Source organism: Microcebus murinus, chromosome 17 (assembly GCF_040939455.1).
Source record: "Microcebus murinus isolate Inina chromosome 17, M.murinus_Inina_mat1.0, whole genome shotgun sequence".
Lineage (NCBI taxonomy): Eukaryota > Metazoa > Chordata > Mammalia > Primates > Cheirogaleidae > Microcebus > Microcebus murinus.
This window is the reverse complement of record NC_134120.1, coordinates 41,467,251-41,487,554: the sequence shown is the minus strand read 5'-3', so window position 1 is coordinate 41,487,554 and position 20,304 is coordinate 41,467,251. Positions and strand designations below refer to the sequence as shown.

The 20,304-nt window shown below is 37.6% G+C and overlaps 1 protein-coding gene across 3 annotated transcripts in view; it reads right to left on the bottom strand.

The window, feature by feature from the left end:
- Positions 1–10,389, bottom strand: part of CHST9 (carbohydrate sulfotransferase 9) — a 240,804-nt gene extending 230,415 nt beyond the window's left edge. For 2 of the 3 annotated variants that reach the window (XM_020282109.2, XM_020282111.2), the window contains exon 1: positions 9,863–10,063. The gene's annotated coding sequence lies outside the window, so the exon portion shown is untranslated. Of the gene's footprint in view, positions 1–9,862; positions 10,064–10,248 lie in introns of those variants that run through there. The other variant, XM_020282110.2, reaches the window with a different exon arrangement.
- Positions 10,390–20,304: the final 9,915 nt, after the last annotated feature.

The window sequence follows — 20,304 nt, the reverse complement described above, 5'->3', positions numbered from 1 at the left end:
TGTGAGTGTGTTTGCATGTGCTCTATGTATGCACGTGTTCACGTGGGGTTCGAACGTGGGAATTTTCAGGAGCCAAGGGCAGTAGCTCATGCTTGTAATCCCAGCAATCAGGTGGCCGAGGTGGGAGGATCACTTGAGGCCAGGGGTTAGAAACAAGCCTGGGCAACAGACCCCTCTCTAAAAATATAAGATAAATAGTTGGGTGTGGTGGAACATATCTGTAGTCCCAGCTACTTAGAGGCAGGAGGATTACTTGGGACAGGATTTGAAGCTGCAGTGAGCTATGATGGAGCCACTGCAGTCCAGCATGAGTGATAGAGCGAGCCCCTGTCTCCACAAAAACAAAACAAAACAAAACAAAACAAAACAAGATAGGGGTGTTCAGTTACGTTTCCACTCTGAAGCAGGCACTGAAGTATTTACTAGGAATACAAGGACCATGAAAACTAGATGGGCCCCTTCCTTGGTGATTACTTGAATAATTACACAAATAAATGTGAATTCACAACTCTTCTAAGGGCAATGAAGGACATTTATGCATACAAATATATATGCATGTATGCGTATATTATAAGGGAGGATTTGACTCTGTCTTGGGGAAGAGATTGCTCATTTGAGGAAGTAACATTTGAGTTGGTATTTTAAGTGTTAACTGAGAGTTAACCAGGGACAGTTTGGGCATGTGTGTTTAGGGGCTTGGTGGACAGGAGAGAGCGTGGCCAATTAGAGCAGGTTGAAGAGAGCCAGCCAGCTGAAGCCCAGGGAAGAGTGGGGGCCCAGAAGAGATGCCACTGGAGGAGTTTGACCTCTGTGGGATTCGAAAAACCAGGTGCAGGTTTGGTCTTTAAACAAAGCTAATGGTAATCCATGTAAGTGGTATGTGTAGTCCAAGAAGTGATAGTCATATTTGCATTTTGAAAAGGCCTCTCTGGTACCTTATTGGAGGATGAAGCTGGCAAGGGAGGATGAAGGGTGGCAATGCCATAAGATCAGTCACAGAGCCACTGTAGTTATCTACACAAAGACTGGTGCAAGTTTAGATGGTTGATGACAGAGGCAGATTTATGATACACTTTGGAGGTAAAAAATCCATAACTTGGTGAAAGACTTGAAATGGGGTTGAAAAATTGGGAATGCCAAGGTGAAAACCAGATCGGATTCTAGGAATTCTGGAGGTTTGAGGTGAGAAGGGCATAGATGACACATTTGATTTTGACATGTTTCATCTGATGACAAGATAGACAAGAAGAAATGCCATATATACAGCTGGATCTACAAGTGGGAAATTTAGAGGGACTTTCTGAGCTGTAATTATGTTTTATGGAATGCTCAGCACTAAATAAATACTGATAATCCCAAGAAATTCTTATTGGATAGTACTTGCTGTCAGTATGTTAGGGAAACTCAAGGTGAACCAAAGTTCTAAGGTTTTAGATGGACAACCTCTGATATTTGTGATTTCAGTGATCTGCAAATTCTTTTCTATTCTAAATGCTGTCCTAATTCCCCAATCTGCAAAATCTGAAAAAAAAATGACTTTTCTGGACTTTTTATCAACTGGCAAGTGGTATATATATGAGCCAAAGGTACAAAAGCGATAAGTGGAGAATAAAATTGGTAGGTGGAAGATTAATATTTGAAATATTTAACATTTAGTAAAATTTGGGATCCAGCTACAAATAAATAACCAGTAAGACTACACCAGGACATCTAGCTGAATGTCAGTCCTGCTGGAGTAATAAAATCTTACTCTCTGATAATAAAAATTCCTAATTGAAAATAGAGTGCCAATGTTAGAAGGCAAAAGGGTGTTGGCAGTTACTGTTTTTAGTCCAAAAAATGTCACTAACACTAAAGCATTTTTATTCATACATTGAGAAATTGATCTTTTGAGGGAGAACAAATTACCCTCATTCTAATTTACTCTTCAGAGAATGCTGTGGAAACAACTATTAATAATTTATTTAGAGACATGTTTCTAAAAAATCTTGCCTACATTTTAATTTTGAAATTTATTTTTTAAAATATAATAATGAGCATTTTATTTAAATCTTCACAGACTATATTTGCTTAAAGGAAGCTATAGCTATATATAGGTCACAGCTTTAATTCTCTCTTTGATAAAATAAATAAATAAAACAATAGAAATGACTACCAGGCTAAGTGGAATTTTGGGCTTCTTGGTTCTGAAACTAATGGAAAAGTAAGTACTGCATTCTTCATTTGAACTGATAGAGTCGTCTTAATAGGTTTTCCCATTCTCCCATATATCTAATAGAGGCTTCTGAAATTTCTTTCACCACATTAGCTATTTGTATTTTTTTCTTTTCTTAACTATGTTCTTCAGTGTTTTAGATTTCAGTTCAGGGTCAGATTAAAGTACTATAGTAAAAGGAGGCACTCTGAGCACAGTGACAAGAATATGTCATCTCTGTTTACTCTGACAAAGAAGGTTTTCTCTTATGTAGTAGAATTAGCAGTACAAAGAAGGAGGGCTTTACTTTCACAATCTTTTCCTTTACTCCATACAATAATAAAAAGGAGAATAAAAAAAGGTAGATATTCCAATAAAATTTCACTGCCTATATAGATCTTTGTGCTGCTCAAATAAAAGAAGTGCCTTATTTTTCTTATCACCTCCACAATCCACCAACCTCAATTTCATCTTCTCTCAATTCCCATTGCACCACTATACTCGTATTAGAAATTGTAACAAAAGTAGACCGAATAAAGTTAGGGGTCAGTCTGAGGTTGAATGTTGGGGACATTCAATTGACCAAGAAGCTTCCAGTAAGAATGAACAATATACAGCGAAACAATCATAGATGAAATTGTGTGCTGTACAATTGCTGCATCCTCTTTGTAGGAAAAGCTGCCTCTCTTGATTGGGGAAAACATGCTGTTCTATGTACAGAATCTTGTGATTGTGTCAAAGCAATTGGTTATTCACACACACAAACTCACACGCACACACACAAAAACACATACTATTGACTTCAATCTCAAGTGCTGAATTTGCTTCTTTCTTTAAAAAGAATAAGATATACAATGTTCTAAAAAACATGTAAGATGGACCCTGAGTGGGAAGTAATCAAAGAAAATAAATCTTACAATTTGGTAAGTTCAGGATGCTGTAGCTAATTATTATGCTATGGCGAACAGTGAAATAACAATTCTTATTAACTCTTCATTTTCAAGAGCACGTCTTATGTTACAGTCCAGTTGACAGAACATCAGAAGTAAGAAAATTTCAATTTCACTATCATTTCCCTTCTTGCTTTTGGGATCCTACACTCCTGTACATGTTGTGTATAGAAGTGATCCTCAAAACCCACCAATCTTTCTGCAAATGATATATATTTCACAAAGAGAAGAGATGTTGGTATGCTTTTATAATGTTAACAATGCACCAATTAAATACCTCTAAGATAGATAACAAAAATGTCTATACTCCTCCCCCTCAACTCCTACATGCTAGCACAGAACACATTTTTTTTTCAAGCAATATAACAAAATTCTAGTATAACAGTTTATTTGGGTTGGTAATAGATTTTGGCTTCTCTTAATACTATAAGCATACTTCATAGCACTATGGTTTGCAATGTAACTTCTAATACTGGACGAGTGTAGTTCTTTTCTGGATAAGCATATTTCAAGGTTATGTTTATAATGCCTCCTTTCCTGTTTTTTCAGTGCCTAAAATTATGTGTATATACATATACACATGCATATAAATGCACATTTATACACCTACATGCATACATTGTATGAATGTATATATTGTCTATATATAGGAAAGCTTTCAGGATATACACATTTAAACAAGGTTAAGGCCTGGGAGAAGTAAAATATTAGTCAGCTTGTACATGAGTTTGTCATCACTCATTGTCACCCACTAAAGATAGATTCCTAAGGGAAATAAGGATCGGAAGAAGTAAATTTTTATAAAGGTGACAATGACAGAAAAAGATCAGAACATGATCTTGAGCCTGAGGGCAGCGAAAGTCTGTGTCTGGTCTACTGAAGGCAGGAGACTTGTAGACAAATGGGATCGATGGATGGTCCCAATTAAAAGAAGTAAAGATAGATGGGTAAGGGCATGAAAAATAATACATGCTTACATAAAAATCTGTTAACCTAGCTCTGTAGCTCTCATAAGGGCTAGTACCACCCTTGGAAAATATTCAGGAAGAGCTGGGTATGCTCAGGTATACCCAGTATCAGTGATGGGGGGGGATGGGTGCAAATAGCTTTTAGTGGTGGGGGGACAGCCCCACTCAATGAAGAATTTGGGAATTTTCCAAAATATTCCATATAACATTCACATGTCTCACTGAACTAAACTTGTTATGAACATCAACCTGCAGAATCTGGTACAGAATCATAACTAAGAATTTTATCAGAATTTCCACCAAAAGCCCGACAATTTACAATAAGGTTGCCATGGGGAATAATTTAATCATTTCATGTACTCTATCTTCACCTCTAAAATTGGTAGACTATAATATTAAAATAAAATAAACTTAAGACCACAGAAGCACCAGATCAATAATTTTCATTTTGGAAATATATTTATTTATTATTGATGATATGGTTGAGTGACCTATAGAGTCTCTGAAAGTAGCAGTCACATTAGTAACAATATGAAAGGTTCCAAAAAGTAGTTTGGGAATTTTGGTGGAAGTATATTAGTAGTATTTATTCTCTCACTTGCAAAATAGCATACTTCCACATTTTCTCTACTCCAACGGTCTGTAATTTGACTTGGAAAATGTTCCCCATGATATTTACCATTACTCCTTCTTTCTGTTATTATATAAAATAAATAAGTCTGGGTTGTAATTATCCTCACAGTACTTTTAGTCTAATCTCATTCTTTCATTTTCTTGCACTTCTTGTATGGGATATCTTCCGTTGTTTTTATTTGTCTTAAATTCAAATGTATTCATTATATATAACATGTAAGCACTGACTTTTTTACTATGTGTTCTAGTGAAGTTATCCTCAAACAGTAGTACAGTGAAATACATATTTTATCACAAGTTACTTTTATTTGCTCCTTTTAATTATAAGTATATTCAGTAACTTTTTTTATTACCTTTCAGGATACTACAAGGGTAATATGAAATATTTGTTATTAAAAAACAGGACAGAGACTGAAAGGGTTGAAAATCACAGTCTAGTCCACAGTAACTATTCAATGTATGACACAAGACAGCACATCACGAGCCTTGTGTACTTATCTCTGGGCCATTTCATTTCATGACCATCACGTATTAGTTGATACTGTGATGGCCAGAAAGAGTTAACTCCCCTACTTAACTAGCTTACTACATGGTAGCTGGATGAGGAGTCATATTAAGTTTCTAGTTTCTGCTCTGCCACTAACTACCAGTGTGACCTTTAGCAGCTCACTGTGATCACTGTGGAACCCCTTCAGTTCCTTAACTGTAAAATGAGGGTACTGGATTCAATTACTTTTAAGTTCCTTTCCAGCTCTTTTTTAAAAAAATGCATAATTTTGATGCTAAGACTTAGGCACTGATCAGAAGAAATTGATTCCTTTAATAAATGTATATAAAATATAACCTGTGGGTCTCAATTATATTTCCAACTACAGTATTTCTTTTAAAATATTCAGTCCAGTCAAGTCTTTAAAAAATGTTGTGCCCTACAAAAAAAGGAAAATGTTTCCTCAAAAAAAAAAGTATCCCTACGCGCTTTATGTATTGAGCACATATTTATTATGAGAGCACATTCTCCATTCTGAAGGGTACATCTACTGTTCTATTACCATTCTCTTTACTTCTATAAAAGTTACAGTGTTGCTGTGAATTTTTAAAATAAAAATGATTTTATCTGCTTTTCCGACCATAAATTTTTGGCAATTCCAGCCTTCTACACAGAGGTTTTGTAAATTCTAAAAATCATCAGAACTAACGATTCAACAAAATCTATGTACAACTAAACTCTGACTATAAGCAAAATGTTTAACAGCAAATGCTACGGTATGAATCAGCTTCTTGTTTAAGTAACTCATCCATAACCAATTTTGCCCAAGAGCTTTTGAAAAACACAATAGAAATCTGTTAAATTGGCAGTCTTGCTGAACTTCAACTATTTTATCTAACCAGGTCCACCGTAACAATAGATACTTGAGAGCTTCTCTTTGATGGAATATGTTTTTGATTTGCAGCATTGGTACAGAGATCAAATGGACCAGACCAAACCCCTTATTCAGGCGGCTTTTGCTGTTCCTTCTTTTGGAAAGTATGTCTACAAGGCTTAGGAATGTCATTTAACACCATACATACATGTATGCTTTAGGAAAACACTTAAAAATTCAGTTTAGCAAGATGCATAAATTAATATATTCCAGTTTGGTTTTCAGGAGCAATCCACTATCATTTTTTTAAACATACTAATTACCTCTGATACATGTAAAGTGAGATTGAATTTCTCAAATTTTGATTAAAGGACTTTTATTTTTGCCAAGAACATTCCTAATCTTTAACACATATTCATTAAATAGGTATGCAGTAAAATCCTGATTATCTTTCTGTGAACTGGATATAATCTACCTCAAAGTTTTCATACCAGGTTTGCTTATTTCTGCCACCTAGCTCATTTCTGGGCAGGCTGCCCATCTCCCCACCTCCCCACAAATTGGTTTTGGTGTTTGAGGTATGAAAGCTCATTTAAAAATTAACCTAAACACAACAAAATAATTAGAAAGGCAACTTGCCCACAACAACAATAAAAATCTTTTTCAAACCACACATATAATACATTCCAGAGACAAACACAAATGACTTTTTAAATAACCATGATTTTAGATTATCTTTGCCTCTACTCCTCTCATTAGCATGAATAATTCAGAGTGTTTACTATACATGGAGAAACTGTTTCCCCTCAATAATTCATTTTTAGTATACAGAAAAATAAGATGTAACATGTTCTTATGTAATATCCAAAGGTTTAAATTAGACTATATTTTTAAAGGCAACTTTCCTTTCAAAATTACCCATAGTTTGGGTTCATTCTTTTCAATGTTATCCTGGTTGTTACAGGATTTAACAATTCTGTTAATTAAGTTAGGGGAATCTTAACAATTTCAGGGTGAGAGAAGTATAGAGCAGCACAGCAGGTAACAAGGCCCCACTTTTCCTTGGTTCTTCATATTCTTTAAGCACATGTCAATTATTTGAGAAGTGTGAAAAAGATTGTCATTATCTTTTTCCTCAAAAATATGAAAGTGCTTTGGGACACTATGCCCAGATTTGAGTAAAAAAGATTTTCTCTGAAGGAACAACATATTTATTATGCAACTTTATTGTGAATGATAAAAATACCCTGTCACTGCAGTTCTAGTTAGAGCAAACAGCCCTAAACGGGAAGTCATTCTTGGATGAGAAGACTCAAAACCTCAAATCTAGCTTTAATCATGACATGAACAAAATGAAGGGTGTGTGGATTTATCTGCTGATTACATACTCACCCATCCACATTCTCAAACACAAATAAAAAGAATACTATACAGATAGACATTTTATTGGTATGCTATATAATATACTATTCGTACCCCGCATTTGCATGGGAAACCATGTGTACTTCTTAATCTGGAGTTTGGAACATTAAGTTAGTCTCTCATTTCACAAATTCTTCCTAAGAAGATGTTACTCTCTCCTGAAAGCCATACTAACTTTCTGAAGTCACAGGGCTGATTAGGGCACTGCCTCAGAGCATCAAACTTTACCCTTGTGGCCAGAAAGGAAGGGAAAGAATGTCATCAGTAGCAGTCTGCAGCTGCACTAATTTTCAGCTTCTCTCTGGTAACAAAAAGGTAGAGGGAAAAAAGCAATCATATTTCACTGGAGTACACACAAGCCTCGGCCAAATGCTTTAAAACTTTTTTGATTTCTTCTTTCATTGAAAATAAAAAAAAATGAGGAGATTATAGTGTAATAAGCCAAACACAACAGTTGTTGAACTTGGGTCAACATGATTGGTCATAGAAATGAATGAAATGAGAAAGTGCATTTTGATACCTGTGAAAACAAAACATTGCGCTTTAAGTGAGTGGGAGAGAACAGATGGTTGGTAATGATTTAAAACATTTATGTTTTTGGACTGTCACCAAGCCTCTGTATTAAAAAATATGGTGTTTAGTTAGCACATACCAACATCTATATGCAAGGTGCTCATTTTCTGGAGGACGCTACTGTAATGAAGGAGATAAAAACCAAATGAGGTAAGAGGAAAATTCTTCTCGTTTTCTGGAGGCATTCAATGTGTGCTATTTCTTAGCGACTATATGCAATCTAAATGTTTTCCATGTGACGAGAGGATTTTAATTTTTCCTCAATTACTAGCCAACTATAAGTGCCCAGGTATTGTATTCTGTTTGAACGAATAGGGTAGAATTGTAATTTTGTTTTGTAAATGTGATTCACTTTGACTGAAGCTCTTAAAACCCTTTGAGCAATAATAATAAAATCTGGTAGTTCCAGGTACCCTTGCCCATGAAAAACAATCATATTCTCCTTATCCTCACGTTGGCTGACAGGCATATGGTGTTATGCTTATGTACTGGAATTAGCAGGTGCCGGGCAATTGAATCAGGAGGACAGATAAATATTAAATATAGTCACACTGCATTTTGGTTGGTATAAGTGAGTTGAAAAGAAGCCCATGTCCTTCAAACCGCGTGGCACAGTAACAGTGCAGATAAAACTGTAAAGGGACAGGTTAATGCAATGTTTGGGGTTAAAGTGAAGAAAAATAAACATTGGTAAGTAATACTCTTAATTACCAGGAGAAACTGCAAAAAGGGAGTCCTATTAAACATCCATCGCGCTTTGATTTGGATCTGATAGCATAATAGGGGGGGGGAGTGACACAAACACACACTCTCTATTATTTACTTGCCATCTCTTTCAAAACCCTGGGGATTATCCAGGCGCAGTTTGCTTGTGGGAGGAAGTTCGGGGTGGACCTGCAGGGAGGGAAGAGAGGTAGGGCGGCAGCTGGAGACTTAGCACCTGTGAACTTAGTTGGAAATAACTCCTGACAGGCATCAAACAAACATAATACGTTTTAGCCTTCTAACAGAAAAGGCGGAGAGGCAGAGTGTTCAAACGGGGCGGAAGAAGGGGCGGGTAACCGTGCGAAAGTACCACCAGCAGTAAGGAGACAACCAGACCAATTCCTCTCCCAACCCAGCTCAAACCCGCTCCTCATCTCCCCCCTGCCCACCGCTGCGCTCAGGCCGCGATCGAACCCGGGCTCCGAGCCCCCCTAACTTCCTTGCCCCCTCGCCCGCAGCCTCCGCGGGAGCCCGAGCCAGGTTGCGGAGTTGGGGACCGACGCGCAGGAAGCCCCGCGGCAGAGGTGCTCGTGTCTCTGCCAAACCCGCCGGAGGACCGGATAAACGGGCATCAGAAACTCGAGGCAGTTCTTTCTGCTGTCCCCTTTCCAACCTTGCGTGCCCCAAGCGGGGGCTGGCCCGGGAATCTTGGAGTCCAGGGGGCCCCGCCTGCGCGCAGGCAGCCGGCACAGGTAGCTAGCAAGTTCAGGCACCCGTCCTCCTCCCCCGCCCCTCGGGGTCCTCGGGTCCCCGCCGCCCCCTGCACCCCGCTAGTAAAGTGAATGGAAGTGGGCTGATGTACCGGGACAGGGGACGAGAGGGGCAAAAGGAGAAAGAAAGATGCCTCCCGCATCCCACACGGTGAAGTACCTGGAAAGGTGAGGATGCGCTCGCCCGCCCACCACAGCCCGCTCCCAGCGCGGGGCCGAGCGGCGCCCCACGGGTCCCCCCACAGCCCCCGGCCCCTGTCCGGGTCCCCCAGCCGGGCGCGGTTACCTGGCGAGTGTTCGGGCAGCGGAGCGGAGCCGGCCGCCGCCCGGGCGCCTGCAGGTACTGCTTCTCCAGGAGCCGGGCTGCCGGCGAAACTTCCCCGCGCTCCGGGGCCAACTCGGGCGGACTCGTCCCCGCCGCGGGCCGTGAGCGGGCCGGAGCGCAGCGCGGCCGGGAGCTGGGGCAGCGCGCAGCCCGGCGCCCGCCTCGCCCGTCCCGCCCGGCTGGGGTTGCGGCGCCGCCTCCGCGCCCGCCTGCGCCCGCCCGCGCCCCCGCCCGCGGCCGCCCCGCCCCCCGCCTCTGGTCGCCCTCGCGCCCGCCGCCCGCTCCCCTCCGTTTGCTCTGCCTTTGTCGTCCTCCCGTCCCCCTTTTCCCCGACTTCCCGGCCTTACCTCCGCGGGCGTGGCGCCTCCCGCCCCGTCCCGGGCCTGTCCCCGCGCTCCAGGGCCACCCCGCTCCCCCGCAGGGAGCCGTCGCTGCTCCGCGCCCACTTCGCCTCCTCTCTTCTCTTCTGCCCTCGGGCGCCTTCCCAGGCTTTCTAGAAACACAGTCGTGAAGGACGAGTCAGTAGGTTGGTAGGCTATTGCAAAACACTGACTCCAAAGTCTTAGAATTTCTTTTGCTTTGCGGGCAGGCGGTGTTTTTGTCTGCTTGCTTGTTTGCTTGCGTGTTTGAATGCATTGACTATAATAGACCAACAAAGTGCTTGTTGTGAGTTCGGGATAGCGCCGTCAGAGTTCAGCAGCGGGTTTGTGTAAGCAAGGGCTCCCTCAAAATGAGCAAAGCCCCCCCCCCATTTACATACAGTATTGGAGACCCAGTACATCTCCCAGGTCACGCATTTCAAAATCAGACAAGCTGAAGTTGATAGTTTGTAAAGGGCTTTGCAAAGACCAAGACCAGAATATTTATTTTTTTAATCATTAAAGAGAGTACCTCATTGAGATTTAAAAATTGATTCTAAATTTTATACCAGCAACAATTTCACCAAACTAGGGCACATAGAAATAAATGGACCCTTGATTACTTATTCTGCGTTCAAATAGTTTCTAAAAATTAACAAAGAAAAACTCAACTTTTTGAAAGCATTAAGTAAACTTATTAGTACATCAGAATTTTGTTGTTCAAACTGAAATGTTGGCCAACTGCATTTTCATTAGGTGTTACTAATGGCTTAGGAATAACATCCTATGGTAAAGAAATTTGGTTCTTTGAAGAAATAACTCTTATGGGACTTGCTTGCCTGATTCTGGTTTCTTAAACAGATCCTGATTTATTTTTCTGTCGTTAAGAGTTTTATTTTTGTGCATTTTTAAAAAAATTGTGATTAAAAACACATAATATGAAATTTACCATTTTAAAACTGTTAAGTGTATACAGTTCAGTATTGTTACGTATATTCACACTGTTGTAAAACAGATCTTCAGAACTTTTTCATCTTGCAAAAGTCAAACTTCATCCATCAAACAGCCTCTTTTTTTCCTCTTCCCTCCAGCACCTGGTAACTACTCTTCTACTTTCTGCTCCTACAAATTTGACGACTTTTGATCACTGATACGATAAATATTCACAATATGTAAAGAGCTCTTACAACTCAAGAACAAAAAAATCACATAACCTGAATTACAAAATGGGCAAAGGATTTGAATTAATATAAGAGTTTTCTTTTTAAATTGTGTCTCTGGTGGCTTATTATGAAGACTTAACCTGGGATCTGTACTCCATATGGGGAAGATCCTTGTTCACCACTGGAATGAAAGTTTCCTGAGTTGAACTTTCAAAGAAACAGGTTAGTGCTCCCTGAGCTGTATTTATTTAACTGGCACATGCCTGATAGGCAAGTGATGAGCACTTCTTGAATGAATTAACCAATTTAGTTTATTTGCTCTTGGTGTGGTCCCCTGTGTATCACGCTGTGGTTGGTGAACCCTTGGAGTTGTGACTATCCATTATACCAGAGGAGTGAGCAAATCCAGGCTAACCTCAGAGTACATGGGCACTATTTCTTGGCTGCAGCAAGTCACACAACTTTTGTGGTCTGTACCTTCTCATTTGTGAAATAAAGGAGTTGAACAGGAATATCATTACAACTCTATTATTTCCAAATTGTAAAAGTTTTATTAAGTAGTAGCTAATGGGAAGAACTGGGCATCACATCAATGTTGTCTGAGTGAATTTCCTTGATCGATGGGCTGCTAGGCATTGCTCATCCATTATGGGGTTTTCCAGTCTTAAGAGTCTATTTCATTCATTTATCTAACATAGCAAGTCAAACACTTAGAACTAGACCTCTGTCCAAACTGTTACAAATATTTTTAATGATTAAGAAAACTGAATTTTGTTAATATCCAAGGTTGATGATAAAGGATCAAAGAATTACGTAGGATATACACCAAGCATCAGAATAAGATGCTTCTTCGTGTATCATTTTATTGGAAGTTTTATTGTTAAGTGAAAATACTACCTTTTAACTTTGTAGTTCAACTAATCTGATTTTTACCATGAATTATTTCTAAAACATTGGTTCACAGCATGTTTTTAAATTGTCCGGTCTATTAATTTTGTTTTGTTCATTGAATTTCTTAAAATGTTTAAACATGGACTGTTTCTGGGCAACTGTGAAGCTTATGGACCATTGATCCTTTAATACGTAGGTTAGTGACAATTATGGTCATAAAAGTGGTTTCTGCACCAAATCTCAGGGTACCATCAATAGCAAGAGTGCCTCTGTGGAAGGAGGACTTCATCATTCTCAGATTTGCTTAGGAAACGTACACAGTGTTGATACCATTAGGCTAAGCATAAAAACTAGTTAAATTTAACTTTGCAAATGTAACTAATAGCATAAAGAATGAGCCCAATGAGATGCTCATAGAGAAGAAACGTGTGTAAGGAAGACAAGGGTAAAGAGATAGTAAAAGAGTAGGGAAGGATATTTTCTTGGCATCCTTAAATTACAAATAAAACTAATTTAAGGTCTGAGTACAGCACCGTTATGGGATAGTTCTTGCTATTTTTGAGTTTGTGTTTTTCTTTAACTATGCGGGAATTAATGATGAGTTGGCTTAATGAACGGCCAAGTAAAATTTCGGCAGAAATGCATTTAACACACTATGTCAGGTCTTGTAGGTGTTCCAATTACCTCGAAACCATCTTATTTATGGCTCCAACTGTTTCTTTGAGGGAAAGCAGAGATATATTTACCTGGAAAAAGATATTTTTACACAAATCAATAGAAGATAGTCCAGTAGCCACAGTAGTTTCTTTTTATCTTATCTTGCTTTTATGCTGCAAGGCAAGGGTAAAACTAGAAGAAAGTGATAGATGTGATTTGTGCTGATTCACCATCAAGAGAACACAAACTGTCCCACTGAACCAAAAAGAGAGAATGGCAGAACTCTTGAAATAGAAGATAAAAGCCACCTTATCCAGATATTTCTGGGGGGGAAAAGTAAAAATAAACAAGTCATAGAGAAAGAGAAATTTAAAATGGCTTTTAGAAAGCTTCCATTGGTTCTCTGAAATGGAGTGAGTATTGGAGGATGAAATTTGTCCACACAAAGTTGAGCAAGTCTTCTCTTGGGCTCAGTTTCATCCTCATGAGGTCATTGAACTGGGTGAGTTTTAAGGATCATTCTGTCCTCAGAACTTCCTTGATCCCAGGATGTGTGATCCAGATCACTTATATTGAGCAAGCCCTTCAGGTCATTTTCACCTTCACTGATTTATCTACATAGTGACATTCAAAGTGAATTCTAATCAGAAAATAAGAGGCTAGTGTAGACTTTATTTCAGTAGCCAAAATGGAAAACAAACAAAAAATGTGAGTAAGATAGATGATTGTAGGGGCTGATTAACAGAAGCTGATCTACAGGATGCAGAATGTGATATTACACAAAATAATAATAGAACTTCATTTCTAAAATTTAAGAAGAAAACTTTTTAACATCAGAAATAAATAGGACAAAGGTGAAAGCATTAAAAGTTTCTAGTCAAGGAGGAATCTGGAAGCCTAATGATTTATATGCTGTCATAGCAAGCATGATATGGCAAATTTTATAATTTGAGGTAGAACAAAGTTATTGTGTGATGGAGAATTAAAGAAAAAAAAAGATTTGGCTCTGTCTTTAACTCTTTTTTAGGAAGACACTATTTTCTTAAAAATCAAGAAAAAAATCAAGGACTAGATATATGTAACTACAGTACAATTTAAGTATTCAGAAGAATATTGAGGAAAAAAGCAGAATTGCAAAGGAAAAAATGCTTTATGGAAAGAGCACAAGATTAATAGTATATGAGGAAGAACTATGATGCCTAAAGGATGAAAAACTTGAAATTGTATGAAAAATAATATTGGTCAAACAGAAAAATTAAAAGATAATTCTAAGTAAATATAAATGAAACAAGATGTTTTGCCTTTATTCTTATATATCTGCTGCTCCCAGTAAAGCAATAATTCAACATCAAATAACTTAGAATAGTCAGCACCTAATAGTCTTGGTAAATAGAGCAGGTCAATAAATATGTATTGATTGGTTGATTACATAAGAACTGCTTGCAGTTATTTCAGGAAAATCAAAGTCACTTGGGAAGTTATGTATGTAATTTCTTAAAATAAGCAAGTAAAAATTCCTTTTAAAAATAATCAAAAAGAAAACTTTTCCAAATAAGTCTTAAGCAATAAAATTGTACAAATATTTTATAAGGTAATGTTTATATATAGCAAAACCTAAACGGGAAATAGATAAAATGTGGAAACATAAATGTGCTTCTGTATAAAAAAATTATATTTTAGATTGTTGAGAGTTTTTGATAGGTGGTTGGCATAGGGAAAATTCTATGTGAACAGTTTCCCAAAAATTGCAATACTTTCCTCTAAAGTGGTATTTGAACACATAAATATTTATTATTTCAAAGTGGGCTCAGTTTCTGATATGGCCAAAGATAGTGGTAAATTATTTCAAGATCTTAAGTCAAAATAGCATTAATTTGAAATGGTCTGAATTAATGAAGGCCCTTTCATACATTAAGTTTCAACATTGTCATGTCAAGGGATGCGATAATAATAGACCTTTCCTTGCCAAATATTTTATTAATTAATTCACCAAGCATGGCCTGTCTAGTCAGTATGGACACTATGTGCTGATGGCTTGGATATAAAAATTAGTAAGATATGATCCTTTTTCATAAATAGATAACTAATGAATTCAAGTCACGTATCATTAAATTTAGAAGTATTAAGCTTGTAGGAAAAAATGAAAGATTTTCTTTGAGTAAAAGAGGAAAGAAAAATAAAAATAGCTTTGTGATTTTTATCAATGCTGTGTGTGTGTGCATATGTGTGTGTGGTGTGTGTTTGTGTGCTTGAAAAAGAGAGAGAAAGAAAGAAAGCTGGTAAGAAATTTGATGAAATAGAGAGAGTATGTCAATGATGTATCTTAAGATAAAATATAGCATTTGAGAGCCCTGAGTAAGTCTAAATCCACCCCTCCCATGCACTGAAATATTTTCTTGTACAGCACTGGGAGTGCTAGTGATATATGGCTCACTTTACCAAATCTAATATCATTTCATCCCAGAGGAACACAGACTATGGTGACTGACTTAGCTTTTTTGAGAAAGGGATTCTGTTGACTGTTCAAAGTATGTTATCCTTAATGGGAGAATTGTTTTTTAGGTAAAGGCAAACAATGGTCTTTGAAAACTAATGTATAAGATGAAAAAAATTAGTGTAAAAGAAAGTGTGTACTCAGCCTCCTCATAAAATTAGTATAATATCAACAGTGTGTTACAAATATTATTTCTAATATTGATATTTAAAGTAAGCTGAAAACAACCAATTCAACTTAGTGTCATGAAGCTCGTGTTATTTACTTGGCTATTTACATATGAATCTATGTCAACATACAATTATTCTAAATATCATTTGCATATCCAAGTCTATTGAAAAGGAGTGTTTTCCCCTTGCAGTAAAAAAATGAATTTTTAGAAATCCTCTCCTAATATTTAGAAAAGAAGAAAAGATAGAAGTTAATATCTGTTAGATACTTACTTTCCTGCTTTTGTAATTATGAGGGGTAATGACAGTGAGATTTAGAACTTGAAAAACTGCTTTATTTTAGGAGGAAAACCAAAGATGTTGTTTCCAGCTTATACTCATGAAAGTAACCTGAACCTTAGTCCCTCAGATAAGAGTAAGCAGGTTTAGGCTACAATCTCTTGCTAAAGTCAGTACATTTCTCAACACACATGGTAATATCCAAGAATAAATTTTCCAAGGAGAAATGTCTTTATGCCACTATCTCAAAAAGTTCACATATTTAAGTCTATGGTGAATCATAGATTTAGATATCTATGAATTAATTTTTAGAATTAATTAAAATAGTTCGATGAGGTGATATCACTATTAGCTCAATATGTCTCACTTTGTTATCTTTCTCCTGTTGCCTCATGTTCTCTATACTGGCCACTGTTCTGACCACTTGAACGCTTAATTTCAGAATATCAACCTTATTTTGTAAAAACTCGCATGCACAGAAATGCCTGATTATAGTTATATTTTGATACAATTTAATTTCTGATGTTGAGTCACACATTTTATAAGCTTTCACATCATAGTTGCTATATCTTTCAAGCTTTCTCTTTTCATTCTGATTGGAGGAACTGTTTGACAAATCTGCACATAGATGTCCAATCTCCGTTTTTTAGACACATATAAGTGTACTTCATGGAGTACTGAATCACTTCTACATTATGCAAATGTTCAGAAACTGTAGAACCCTCCTGTTAGTTTTCTTTCAACCACTACTTAAAGCAAAGGAGGAAAATATCAGTATATTATTTTCTGAACACTGTTTGTACTTCTGGGTTAGGCACGTGAATATCTGCCCCAGCACAGAGGCTTGTCCGTGTCTTGGCACTCGGACTGAAGACTTTAATAGGAGAGAAGAGTGAAATGTTTATTTTCTTTTTTTATTTCAAAATATTAAGGGGGTACAAATGTTTTTGGTTACATGGATCGCTTTCATAATGCTTCAGTCATGGCTGTAAGTGTGCCCATCACCCAGGTAGTGTTCATTGTACCCCTTTAAATAGGTTTTGCCCCTCATCTTCTCCCCCTCCCACTGAGTTTTACTTCCCTCTGTACACATATGTGCTCACTGGTTAATGTGAAGAAACAGCAAGAAGGAAAGCAAAGGCGTCTTCTAAGGAATCTAGAAACACGTATACTTCAATTGACGGTTTTATTGTAAGTGTGGTAAAGATCAGGAATTAAAGTGTGAAAATGGAATGTGAATACATTTTAAAATCATCCTTCAGAATAAATGCAATAAAATTGGCATGACTTTTACCCATAACGGATTATCTTAGGCGCCGAACACGTGAATGACTATATGCTATAGCATGAGACAGAGAGCAACAAAGAAATGATCTTAACAAGCAATGAAAAGGCACCAAGTCTGAGAGGTTAAGGAAAAGTTCAGTGTTTGTTATTCCTTCCTGCTTTACCTGAGTATTGTGAAAACATGACTATTGATGAAAAGAACTAGTAAATATTTATAGATACCATTGTCTACCTTAGGAAGTCAGTCACTTATAAACATGGCCACTGCTAAACATTTGTTTTTTTAAATTTACATTGTATCGGCATGAGGAAAATTCTTTTTCTTAAGCCATTGTTTTCCAGCATATATTAATATTTCTTGTCTGCAGAAAAAGAAAACAGAAGATGAAATAGAATATGACATAATCATTCATAAATTTTAAATATGTTATGTTTAAATATATTTAAACTTATAAATATAAACTATTAGGGACATAAATTAATGAAAACAGAGCTATAACTTGAACAGAATTAGAGATCTGTAGGCTTGATATTATAACCTTTAATTTGCAGATAAAAGTGTTGAGAGTATGCAAATTCTGGGAAGATTCTTTCCAATTGCCTGCCAGTTCTGAGCCCCATAATCTCAGAGAAGTATGGAAAATGAAAATAAAATTGGAGGAAAACTACATCATCACATCACATGCCTGCATCGTGCCTAGAATTCTGCAGGCAAGCAGCAATTAATTTGTTGACAAAATTTAATGTAAAATAAGATCCAGGAAAAGACCAAATAATCAAGTATTATTTAAGCTGTCTTTAAGATTAAAAAAAATGGAAATATTTTAAAGAAAATGGGCCAAAATTTAAAGCATTAAGTATTACTTAATATATTATAAGTGTGTGTGTATGAGAGAGAGAGAGAGAGAGAGAGAGAGAGAGAGAGAGAGAGAGAGAGAGAGAGAGAGAAGCCATTTCTTTTGTTCACTTATTTAACAAATATTTATTGGGATTCTCCCTTGTCTAAAATGGCCTCTGAGGATTGCCATGTAAATACGGAAAAGAAACAAGATCTTGCCTTCACAGCGATTATTCTCTAGTAAAAGAAGGATACTAAATAAAGATTCAAATAAATAAACAAGATAAGTAAAGACTGAAAATTTCTATGAAGAAAATAACCGGGTTACAGTTAATAGGGGCAGAGAGTACTGAGGTAGGAGTTCAGGAAAGGAGGTGATGTTTGAGTTGAGTCCTTAAAGATGGGAAGGAATAAACTAAGTCAAAAGCCTAAGGAATGGTGTTTCAGGCAGAAGGATCAGCATGTGCAAAGGCCCTGAGATGAAAGAGCTTTGGGTGTATTTGGGGGAAGGAAAGCGAGCTGAATACGCTGTGGCTGGGTGAGACACAGTGAACTGAGGTTCAAGAGCTGAGGTTGAAGACGTGGAAGGAGCCAGCTCATGAGGGTTGTAGGATGTGACAAAGCATTCACATTTTATTTTATGTGCAGGGGGGAAACCTCTGAAAGGTTTTAAGTGGAGCTAATTAGATTTATATTTCTTGCTAGGGCACGTAAATAAATAAATAAATAATAGTTTTAATTAATATAGAAGTTGTGTTATGTTTTCCTGGCTTAGAAGAGCTTTTAAAATAGAAAACTTTCCCCTTGAAGGATGTTCTATATTTGGGCCACCCCTAGGTGTGAGGAAATAATTGTGTTATTAATCATAATGTGAGGACCCCTTATGCCTGCGTTACACACACACACCATTACACGCACAATGTAGCAAGTTAGTTATTTTTATTTCTAGTGTACATCTTTAATGAAAATCATAAATCACACCATCAGTGTATCATGAATTTCAGAATCTGCCCTATAATTAATTCCGGTGAGCTTTTATCTCTCCATGGTCATGGATAGATCTTTCATTTGGTCGAGAAATGGTAGATTGAAGATTTCTCAAGGTCTCTTTCAATTTTTATTGTTGGCATTTCCACTAACATTGTGGACTGCTGTGGACTTTTATATCTTGAAACAACAGTAATCTCAGGGACTTGGTTGATTTTACAATTTGTGAGAGAAAAGTTCCAGCTTGTGCCACACACCCACAACGTGGAGACCACAGACTGCGTTCTCTGATGACAGGGAACAGCAGGCCTTCATCTCATTGCCGATGAATGCTGGCTGCGTTCCCTGGTATTTGGAATTCTTTTTCACTATTTTGCTTACTGTTTTAATCATGTTGTAAAATTCTGGGCTGTCCAAAACCCTTAGAGGCAACATAATTCCAGGGAGAAAAATGCATGCTAGAGTTATGTAGGAAATTACAAGAGATATGATCGGGGATAAGGAATGTGAAAATTCAAAGGAAAGATATTTAAAACCTATTTGTGCAGATTGGAGCTAATTGAGACCTGCTTAGCCCTGAACCTCGCAATTTTGTTGTAATCTAGAGTTGCAAAAACCTATCCTCTACCCACTTTCAACTACCCTAACCAAACATCCCTGATTTCTTCTACTGATCTAAATACAGTTTGCAATGCCTACAGATCTCCTTTTATCTACAAGGTAAGGGCATAGCTACGGTTTAAGGAAGGAGAGTTCAAGAGTGATGGAATGGCATTACCATGTGATGTCTAGATCGGAAATGAGAAGGTTGGGAACATGGTAGATAAGGAGCATATGAGGCTAAGTAATTTTACCCATTTTGTGAGAAGATAATGTTATTTTAATCCCTGAAACGCACTGATTACTAGATTTATTTCCAGCTGATTTTAGGACATGCTTTTCTCCATTTACTCAGAATTTTGCCCACAATTCATTGTCTTCATATATTTTTTAAAATTTGTTAAAAATGTTATTTCCAATTCTTGAAATATTAGATCGCTGTGGTGGACTTTTTCTGTTTGCCCCTCCACAACCAAATGGCACCCTCCCACCCTGTTCTTTGTTGGAGGGCAGACCTGTATGGACTGCATGTACAGATTTCCTTGCCTTTTGGATTCCCGTTGGGGTCTGCCCATAGGAATGGAGAAGCAGTAGGTCAGAGAGTAGGAGGAAAGAGAAGAGATCTTGACCCCCTTGGCTCTCTCTTTTCTAAGTTGCCTAAGGGAGACTGAGATGTTC